The sequence below is a fragment of the Hibiscus syriacus genome, unplaced genomic scaffold (genome assembly GCF_006381635.1).
Source record: "Hibiscus syriacus cultivar Baekdansim isolate YM2019G1 unplaced genomic scaffold, ASM638163v2 tig00111941_pilon, whole genome shotgun sequence".
NCBI classification, from domain to species: Eukaryota; Viridiplantae; Streptophyta; class Magnoliopsida; order Malvales; family Malvaceae; genus Hibiscus; species Hibiscus syriacus.
The window spans coordinates 1,525,933-1,536,604 of record NW_024063217.1 but is presented as its reverse complement, the minus strand read 5'-3'; the positions used below and the strand labels follow the sequence as shown (position 1 = coordinate 1,536,604).

The 10,672-nt window shown below is 34.7% G+C and overlaps 1 pseudogene; it reads right to left on the bottom strand.

The window, feature by feature from the left end:
• Positions 1-4,926: 4,926 nt before the first annotated feature.
• On the bottom strand, positions 4,927-10,119 carry LOC120173178 (annotated as a pseudogene).
• Positions 10,120-10,672: the final 553 nt, after the last annotated feature.

Below are 10,672 nucleotides of genomic sequence, written 5' to 3'. Positions count from 1 at the left end.
GTCGAGGTGTGCATATTGGGAGAAATAATGTAGGTGTTTCACACATCCAATTTGCTGATGATTTAATTCTTTTCTTGGAAGCAAATGAAGATAAGATCCTCAATTTGTTTCGTGTTCTGAGAATCTTTGAGGTCGTAGCTGGTCTGAAATTAAATCTGCAGAAGACGAAATTATTTGGTATTAATGTGGTAGATGAAAGAATTAAAGGATGGGCTAACTCGTTGAGGTGTGATTCGGCTAGGCTGCCAACATTGTATTTGGGACTGCCGTTAGGTTATAGGAAAAATCGCAAAATGATGTGGCAACCTATTGTGGAGAAGGTCAGATCCCGTCTTCAAAGTTGGAAAGGAAATTTACTCTCTTTCGGGGGTAGGATTACACTGATAAAGTCCATCTTGGTAAACTTGCCGGTGTATTACATGTCGTTATTTTCTATGCCAAAATCCATAGCAGATATGATTAATAAATGTATATCGAGTTTTCTGTGGAATGTTAAGGCTGATAGAGGTATTCATTGGATTAAGTGGGATATGGTTTGTGGTCCGAAATCTCATGGTGGTTTGGGTTTCTTTGATGTTAAAGTCAGGAATCGTGCGTTGTTGAACAAATGGATTTGGCGCTTTAGTGAGGATACCGAAAGCTTATGGAAAAAGATTATTGTTGCTAAATATAACTATGATCCTCTCGCGATTTTACCCAAAGGAATTTCAGCTCGTTCCTCAAATGGATTATGGAAAGAAATAGTGTGCTCGGTGATATCAAATGAGGAAGATTTCCTACTCGATGTTCGGTGTGTTATGGGGAATGGTGTTCGAATTGACTTCTGGTCTGACTTCTGGACTGGTGTTCATTCCTTGAAGGAAGCTTTCCCTAGAATATATGGGTTGGTCACTAATAAACAGGGCAAAATCAGTGAGTTCGGAAGTTGGGTGAATGGTTTGTGGTCTTGGAACATCGAGTTGAGGCGAGAGTTGTTCTCATGGGAAATTCCAAGTTGGAATCGTTTCAATCAAGTTATTAACAGTGGAGTTTCTACGTTTTCTGGGGTAGATAGTTTGAAGTGGTCAGGGGCTTCTAATGGCATCTATAATTCTAGAGATTTTTGCATTAAGTTGGCATCGGTCGGTAAGTTACAAGATCCGTTATGGTATAAAGTCTGGAACAAATTCGCACCTCCCAAAGTAGCTGCTTTTGTTTGGAAAGCGATGTATAGCAGACTGTCGGTAGCGTCTGAATTGATGAAGAGAAGGGTTAATGCTAGCGTTCAGCCTCTTTGCCTGTTTTGCAAAGAGCACCAGGAGGATGTTAGCCATGTGCTTTGCCATTGTAGTGTTGTTTGGCAAGTGTGGCAAAGGTGGTGTTACTTATGGAGAGTTAGGATTATCTTCCCCATCGATGTTAGACAGCTTCTACAGGTGTGGTCGTCACAGTTTATTAGAAGGAAAGTGAGGAATCTTTGGCATCTTGGCTTTTTCGGTTTAATTTGGCAGATTTGGTTGTGCAGAAATAAATCTAGATTCAATGGCGCTTCATTCACTGTTGATCAGCTATTCAATTTGGTATTACTGCAGGTTGGTTTTTGGGGTAATGTTTTATGGCCGACACTAGTTCCTCAAGTACTAGATTTTGTGCGTTGTCCGGATGCTATTATATTTGGTTGCGGTTAATTGAAGTCTTGTGGTGGATACTGTGTTATTTCTGAAAGTTCTTAGCCAGAGTGTTGAACACTCGCCCAGGTCTGAGAGCATTCGAATTACTTTCTTTTTGGGTTGATCTAATGATATCTTTTCGGTTCAATTGCTGCTTGATATTCCTGCTTTGTTGATCCGGTTTCAGTTTGTGAGGTCTTTAATTCTCAGTGCTTGGCTTCACCCTTGTTTCGGTTGCTGTTGTGGTTTGTCTTCTAGTTGTAACGCTATCTTTCCTTGGGTTTAGGGTCTGTGTATTCTACGTCTTTCTCATTTTCCATGGCAGTGGTTCGTGTTTGTTGTCCATGAGTTGGGCTGGGGATAGATTGTATGCAACTGTTTCCAGAATATTTCATTTTAACCGCCTCAAGGTTACTCTTTTTCCTCCACTTAGGCTTAGGGAGGTTTTTTAATGAGGTCCTCGAGGTGGTGTACTTTGTAATCTCCTCTAATACAAAGTACCCTCTTTCAAAAAAAAAGTTAACAAAAAAAAAGGGTATATTACAATGTTAAATTGTGACAATTAAAATTCGTGTTAATTTATCAACTCAAATATTGGATATAAGATATATTGTACTCTCAAAACAATTTAAATTTAAAATTTTAAAAATGATATTATAAAAATTAATTATGAATCTTAAATATAAAGCAACAAATAAACATAAAAGATACAAACAATACAGACAATTTAATTATAATAAACAGATATAAGAATAAATAATTTCGTAAATATCTAACAACAGATCTGTTTATATGATTACATCTTAGTTTATATGTCATATTCATAATAATAATACCAATTATGGCAATAATTATAAAGATTAAGAAACGAGAACAAATAAATGGTAAGAGAGTGGAATTTGGAATCTTTACCTTCACAATTATGTGGTAAAACCACATCTTGATTTGTCACTAATGGTTAGAATAAAATTGAGGGCAATGAAGTTTATATCAGAGGGGTCAGGTGTGCATAAGTTGGTGGAAGTGGGGCACTGAAAGACATCCAACTCGGATACGGTGTTCCAATGAAAACAAAGCCATACCTTTCTGTTAATATAAACATCAGCAGCCTTTATCAAATCTAAACCGTCAAATCCCATTAATTTTATATGAAGTTTGCCTATGTTATTTTCTTATAATTCAAGCAATATTTGCTTAGTAGGAGGAGCACGGTGTTGGATGCTAATGGGGAAAACTGCTTAAAATATTTTGTAGCAATATTACCATTTCCACAAGGAACAGCATCCATACGTAGAGCACAAGGTACGTGTATATATATTCACATACGTAGAGCACAAGATATGCATATATATGGTTCATACATATAGTATCATATAGATTTATAGTACATGTATCATATATATATTTAAAATTAAAAAACAAAATGATCGTCTCACCTCTACCCTAGGTTCATCCCTGGTCCACATCCACATTAATTAAGATGCCATTGACGTAGCAGCCCAAACAAAAAGCCAGCAAAATGGTTCAACAGTTATCTGGGTCATTATGGCAACTCAAGTATATTCTACAAATATGGTAAAATTGGCCCAATAAGTCATGCGGCTAATAAAAATTAACCCGTTAAACCATCTCTCGAATTAATTTAGAATATAAGGTAAATGTTACGGTACATGTCAAATTCATCACGCATACATAAAAAGTTTACTCAAATAATATTTTTTATTCAAACTTTTCACATTTATGTGACGAATTCTGAATCACTATAACAAATGTTATAGATTCTAAAATAAAATAGCTTGTGACTTATTGAGCTAAATATTTAACCCACCTAAAATATTGGACCAAAATTGCCCTACAAATATCAATAACTGGGTCAATTATGGGCTTCAAATGCTGATAATTTTGGGACTGAACGATGTTGGGCCATTCTGATTGGTTCATAATTATTTTTAATTAATAGACAATATGTACGTATCCCTTTTATAAAACTGTTTAAACTGACTAAAAACAATCGATGGATTCACAATAAATCAATATTAAAATAGGTTAGTTGACTTAATCAAATATTTTACTTATTGTAGCTGCACGTGGACCGCCAACAAGTAGGTTGTACCTGCAATTACCCGAACAGATGAAACAAAATCTTGAATTGCGGGTCTCGACGTTAAGGTGATTATAAAGTAATATATATTTTAAATATCTTCAATATAAATGAACTCTTAATCATCCTGCTGTAGTCGCTATGCTTGAATCTGTAACTTCTAAAAATAACAATGATTCTTTTAAACACCAAGGTTCAAACCTTACAAACCGATTCAACACCTAAGGTTTCCACAAGCATAAAAGAAAACAAAGCAACACCTAAGGTTTCCACAAGCATAAAAGAAAACAAAGCAGCCAAACGATCCCACTCCAATCCTGCTTTTTGCCAAGTGAAACCGTTTTAATATCTTGACACATGTGTAAGATCGACGTTAAGTACAAATCAAATTATCTCAATGATTAAAGAAATCATTCTTCTTAAAGGTTACGGGTTCTAACACTAACATATACCATGTGTTTCAAGCACTTCCAGTCATCAACGATAGGCGAACCGGGTTCCCTGATGGCGTTGAGGATGGCAGAGCCTTTTGCTGGCCCATAAAGGAGTGTTCCGATCAAGTCGATGCTGCCATCCAAGTGGATTATATGCCTCATGGTCTCGGTAATCTGTGTCATTATTTCTTTCTTCTTCGACCCATCCTCTGAATTTTTGTACTGTATAACAAACAAGACGACCAACATCGGTATCATTTTAAACAAAGGTATCATTTTAAAGAAATGTATTTCGCCGAGGAGAAGAAAAAGGATAGGGCTCTAGCTCACATATGCCATAAAATGAGAATATCTGCATCTCTCTGGTTAATCGCTTCCACGATTGTCTTGTGGTTTAATTCATTTGGAGACAAGTTCACGGTAGCAGCATCGAAGCCTTGATACAAATAAAGTTTCTGAGCTTTACTGCTTGTATTCCCATATTCCATCACATGGGATCTACCCATTGCGCCGGCATTGAAATTGGAAGTCCGTTTACTTACCTGCATAATGAAAATTCAGGAATAATCATACTTTAGTATTTCCAATTTGGACTCAAGCAGGCCATAACTCCATATTATAACAGCAAAAATTTGCAGAAAATTTGTTCATACTGTTGCTCTATCGTTTCCCTCTTTATATTGTGAATTTCATTGCAGATCATAAGAAAATAAAGCTCAGAATAGTTTTTGAAACATAAACTTTAATATGATAACTTCAGATCATTAGAATCGTGACCGGACTCGTCTCGAAAGAGGTCAAAGGTGAATAAATACATATAGCTGTCCTCCATCCAGGCCACACTATACAGATCTCCTAAACAAGTGATGAACCCCAGGGGTGGAGGAGGATCCATCCCAGGACAATAAGTTCCCAAACTACTCTCTTGTGTATTCGACGCCGTTGTTACATAAATGTTAAGATCATTCGGCATTATGCCTTCGAAGATACTTCCACTCTCACAAGCTTCTACATATATAACCTGGTCGCATCAAAAATGCAACATAAAAGGTCATCATCATACAAGTAATTTTCATCAAAAGATTATCGAATTCATCGAACTGCAGAGGATTATTGATTTGTATTGAAACTAGAAGATCAGTTACCATCTCTCTGTAGCTTCCAGGTGCATGTTTCTTCTTCAAGATATCAAGAAAATTCATGGCATACATCAATGGCATATATGGCATCCCTAGAACTCCGGGGCCTCCATGATCGTAGTAGTATATGAAGATTCTGTCGTTGGGTTTGCCATCGATAACCTTTCCACTTCCTCCACTCAATGCACTTTTGTTACCAAGCCACTACAACAAATTTGTCAATTTATGACAAAATTTCTATATGACGTTACGTATATAATCACAAAACATACTATAATGTGACGTTTTTTTTATTTTCGTTATATTTATTGATTAATGGTATATCTTTTATGACAATTTTAAAAATGATCATTAATTTTTGTCACTATATGTTTGGCTCAAAAATCTTCCCACCAAAATTTTTGGTGAGAAATCTTTTAATGACATTTACATAAATTAATGACGTTGTAAAATCGTCTCCAATAAAAAACAAGTATTAATGACAATTTACTATAGTGAAGATTCAATTTGAATTAGTGGTGTTGCACATTCGCCACTAATAAGTTTTATTCGTGACAATTTAATTTGTCATATTTTATAAGACATTTTATTATTGTCACAAAAAATAGTTTTAGCACGACGAAATTTATACAAAAAAAATAAAGAGTGAATATTACAACAATTATCCTTAAATTTATAAAAAAAAAATTATACTACTACTCCTGATCAGATCGAATAGCACATATTTCGGAATAAACTCAAACCCAACCTCACCATCTATAAAATCTGACTAACCCAACCTAATTTATTTTTTTCTAATAAAATTTAACCCTATAAAAATAATTTGAGTAGAAATCTATCAAATTCGGATTAAATTATTATAACTACCATCTACATATACGTACATACGAGGCCATAAAACAGGAGTTAGCAGAATGATGGGCCTTGACCCAATATTATTTAATTGGGCCCAATTGACCTTTTCTATAAGAAAGACGATGGATTTCCTCGTCATCGTTTAATACAAAGTTTGATTATTTATGCTTTCTTCGACTCCTATCCCCCAAGACCTACTGCTGAATCATCTAAACAGTGAGTTGTGTATGGTTGGAAGTGGAGTGTCATTTTTTTAATTTCCTTGGCCTTTTTATTTGGGGTTGAATTTCGGTAGCTAAGTTATTGTATTAGAAAATATATTAAATAAATCAAATTTTTTGTTGAAGAACAAACCCCTAATTCATCCACCATAGTCGTTTATTATCTCAGATTGTTTTGAATTCCCAGTCCTGCAATTATTTGACAGTTTGAAGGCTTTGTCCAGAGTAAGTGATGCAAATATTGGGATTCGATTTAAATCACTAAATTTGTTAGATACGATCGTTATGCTTTGATTTCGTCGTTATCGCGTGTCAATGTTTCTTTTCGAAGCTCATCTGCATTCATGAACACACATGGAAATGAGCCTCATTATTGTGTTTTTACAGCTACAAATAAGATTAAAAACCTTGAAAGCAACATTGGATCATTGGCTGTGAAGCTGAGACAAGATGATTTGAAGGAAATCTGTGATGGTGTGCCAGTTAAAGAAGTTGATGGCGGTAGAGAGTATGATGTTTTTGCTGATTATTTCTATAAGGTGGAAAATCGTGTTTTTTCTTTTAAATTAGTGGGTTTCTTCAGTTCTCTTTTATGATTGGGAATATTGTTTGGGTTGATTTATAATTTATTATGTTTGCGAACAATTGAATTTTGGAAGTATATTTACAATTTCAACCTCATTTGTATTCTGACTTTAGTGGGTACTTTTTGCTGCATTATTGTATATCAAGGACCTCTCGTTTCAGATAGAGAATGAGTGATCATCTGATTTTATGTATGGACCGACTCGCAACACTCGTAATTTCACAACCGGTGCAAGAAGCCCAAGTTGCGGGATCTTCCAGTGAAGATTCTTCTATAGTTGTTAAGCCAGATGTTTGTGCTATTGATGTTGAGGATGTGGAAGAGGATGACATTGAAAATTTGGAGACTCCTTGTTCATGCAGTGGCAGTTTGAAGGTATTTGTTAATGTTGGGGAATTTCGTGACTTATAGCGTAACAACTTGATCATTAGATGGTTTCAGTTGCAATCTTATATATTTATAGTTTTACTGTTTTGTTTGACAATTTTTTATTGTGCAGTTTGTTCATAGGAAATGCATTCAGCGTTGGAGCAATGAGAAGGGAGATATAATTTGTTAGATATGTCATCAGGTACACCCCTGCTCCAGAAATGTTGTTGTCGTCGTCATTTCATATAGGATGATCAAATATGTTGTTTTTCTATAATCTTATGTTACACGTACCTATTTGCATAATTCATGAATATAAACAAGTATCGGATTTCGTATTAGTTTTGTAAATTAACAAGGGTGTAAATTTACATTTACAAACTTTTGAGTCACAGTACTCTACTGCTTGTTATCAAATGCATTTGATAATTGACAGTGCTTTTTTAGTAGCCATTACTTGGTGACTTTTGTTGTTGTGTGGTGTATCACATGGTATAACAAAATGTATTGGACTTATCTGTATTTGTTGGAAGATTCATATAATATTTCTGTATTGTTAAAATTTTCTTCAGGACAACAAACACGATCATCGTTATCTCATTCATTGAAATGGTTTTTTATGAGTTGAATTACTATGTCGCTTTACTTATTCCTAAAAAAAACATTTATTTTGCAGTCTTACAAACCGGGATATATTGTGCCACCTCCTCCTCCTCCTTAGCCAGAGGTTACTACAATTGATATCAGACAAGTCTCACAACCATGAACTTACCAATTGACAATTGATATCAGGCGAGTCTCACAACCATGCAAATGAATCATTCTCTCGGTGTAACCGAAATGTTGTGTTTATGAATTATGTTGTAGAATGTTCTGCTAGTGGAGAGCAGCTGTGCTATAATAATTAATGATTTTGGTTGTGGTTTAATGCGCCTTTGTAGTTCCTCTAATTTCTAAGAGCAATCGATTGCAAAAGCTTGTGAAAGTATTTATAATAGTTTTTTTATATGTTTTAGGATGGCACCAAGAAAAGTATCTCGTAAAAGGATTCGAACACGAGAAAATGAAACTCAAAAAGTCTCTAGTAAACTAAATTAAACCCAAGAATCTGAACCTCAACAAGTTATTGACACCACGAACTCAACATCAACAGAATCACAACCGACTCAAGGTTTGGATTGAGATTGCTACAACGAAATATTCCACAAGTCATATTATTATCATATTATTTTTATTTTTTGTAAACATTTAAACATTTTTATATTTATAGAAATGAAATTATTATGTATTTAGTGAAATATTTGTTTAAATCTTATTATTTTGCAATAAGTGAATTATTTTATTTTTTATTTAGGTTTGTATAAATAATTTTATTTTAATATATATCGTCATTAAAAATGTCATAGAATATAAATTATTTGTGTTTTGCTACAATATCTCTTTCGTCACATATAATTTAATTTTAATGCATTATTTGTGACATATAAATTATCAATAACAAAATCTTATTTAATTTAGTGATGTAACCAACCGTCATAGAATATAAATTATAAAGTGACGTTATGCATAACGTCATTCATAATATTATTAGGTAACATTTATATTATGTCACTAAAAATGTGATAATATCTCTTTCGTCACGTATTGGTTTATTTCAATGTATTATCTGTGACAGTATAAATGATCAATAACGAAATTTTACATAATTTGGTGACATAATTAGTTGTCATTGAATATAATTATATAGTGACATTATATATAAATGTCATCCATGCTACTATTAGGTGACGATATACTACATTACTAACAATGTGACAATTTTCTTTCCGTCACATATACAATGAAATTATTGTGTTATTGGTGACGATATGATTTATTAATGACGAAAATGTATATCATTTGGTGACAAAAGTAATTGTCACTGAATGCAAATTAAACTGTGACGTTATCCATAAGCGTCACTATGTATTTAACAATACATGATGATAATACATATATCGTCACTTTTGACATTTAGTGACACACCTAGGGTGACGATCGTCGTAGTAACATTGACTTTTACGTCACAAAATACATCTAGTGACATAAATTGAAGTTTTAGTAACAATAACCTAGATGCCACTAATAAGAAAAATTGTTGTAGTGAACTGCATACAAATTTGCAGCTGTAACATGCTCACCCGTGTAATCCTACCATTCAATACAGTCCCATCAATATTAACTACAAAAATTAAGTACGCTCAATATTAACAATCAGTCTATCACCTTAGGAACACCAGCATAAACATCATCGCCTTGGGATGGTTGATGATGATTCCAGGCCTTGGATTCAGCTCATTCATGGCTATGTCATCGTACATAAACACGATGATGTTCTCTTCCTTCAATCCTCCTTTCCTCAACAGCTGATAGGAGTGGCATACATCTGCCTGCACTTGCATCAGCCCATGTAATCAAACCATTACAGGCTAAAAGTAAGTGGGATTATAGATTATAGTTGACAAATGCTTTATAAATATTACCTGATGCCTGTAATTACCAAAGCTAGCTGAACCAGCCACGAGAACAGCCCATCTTGTTCCAAGTTCCTGATCATCTACACCCTGCGGATCATCTACACCCTGCGGCTCATCTGAAGGCAGTCGGATCCCAAACTCTCAGTGGTTCAACTGGTCGACTCCACAGGCGTTTGTGGCTTCAAAAAACAATAACAGCAAGAGAAATAAATAGGCTTTGTTGTGGAAAACATACCCTTGTTTCCCCATGGATGTTTTTGATGTAAACAAGAGAGATGATAAGGGAAAGAAGGGGGGCAGTGGGAGTGGGACAGAGTATAAAAATGGAGGGGGGGGTGTAAAAGGGCTTAAGATGCCATGCAAAACAACAGATTGACACGTGTGGGGAGTTCAGAACCGTGGGACCATAATTCCTGAATCTTCGAGCAAATGTCAGACATGTTCTGGTCAGTGATGACATCAACACTTACGCTTGATTGTCGGTATTTCTTCTGGGGTTTGAGTTGCTTGTAAATCTGATGGTTCAGGGAAAGGAAAAGAGTGTTGAGGCACAATGACATGCTTGGAAGCGAAGGGTTTAATAGGGTGGAAGCTTTGACTGCCTCAAATTTGGAGGATAAGTTCCTTCCAATATCTGTAAACCCTATACTTAAATGATTAAGAAACAAGCTTCATGGGGACACTCAAAGCTCTTCCTTCTGCATTTATTTGGCATCAGATCAAAATTCATTCAACAGATAAAGGTAAATAAATTAAAACAATACAGTAATAATTAGAAAATAACTTGGTATATCTTCTGGCA